Here is an 811-nt window from a genome sequence, read left to right as displayed (position 1 = left end):
GTGCACACAACTCCTCAAAGTTTTCTTCGGTGTGCCCGCTAATCTCTCTTAAGTACAGGCCACTGCGCGCACCACGTCCTTCAAATGCTGCCGCAGTCAATGGTGGTCAGATGCGAAGGGGTTGATTGGCCCGTCCCTGGGAGCGAGGTCAGCATATCATTATCCCAGTCTGGGGCTCGGCTTTGAACCCTGTTTTGTAAAGAGCACACACGCACGCATGCTCGCACGTGCGCGCACACACACACACACGTGCACACAAGTCTGCCACCTCAAAGTTTTCTTCGGTGTGCCCGCCAATCTCTCTTAAGTGCAGGCCACAGCGTGCACCTCGTCCTTCAAATGCTGCCGCAGTCAATGGCCGCCGCAAAGGTCAGCCCTGTGGAAATGTCACCAGGTCCACTGCTCTGCTCTGCACCCCGGGGGCACCCCGGTCCTGTCAAAGATCTTGGATGGTGGGGGGTTGGGTTTTGGGTTGGGTTGGGTTAAGGTGTGAGGATAGTGTTTCATTGAGCTATTAGACATCGGGTATTGAGTTGTGCAGAAGCAGGACTTTGAGAGGATGTGTGTTATGTGGGGAGTGTGTGTAGTCTGGCTGGTGGGGCACAAATAACACACCAGGCAGGATTATCAGGTATGAATGTGAAGAAGGGTGTGTGTGTGTGTGTGTGGGTGTGTGGGTGTGTGTGTATGACTGTTATTGGGGGATACGGGGGAACAGTGGAGTGGAACAGAACAATGTGGTTGGTGCAGCTGTGCCTTAAGACAGAGGTTGGATCTCGAACATCTTTCCTCATTCCCTCGCCTCTCCGCT

This window comes from Borostomias antarcticus, assembly GCF_949987555.1.
Source record: "Borostomias antarcticus genome assembly, chromosome: 17".
NCBI lineage: Eukaryota > Metazoa > Chordata > Actinopteri > Stomiiformes > Stomiidae > Borostomias > Borostomias antarcticus.
Note: the sequence above shows the minus strand (reverse complement) of the source record.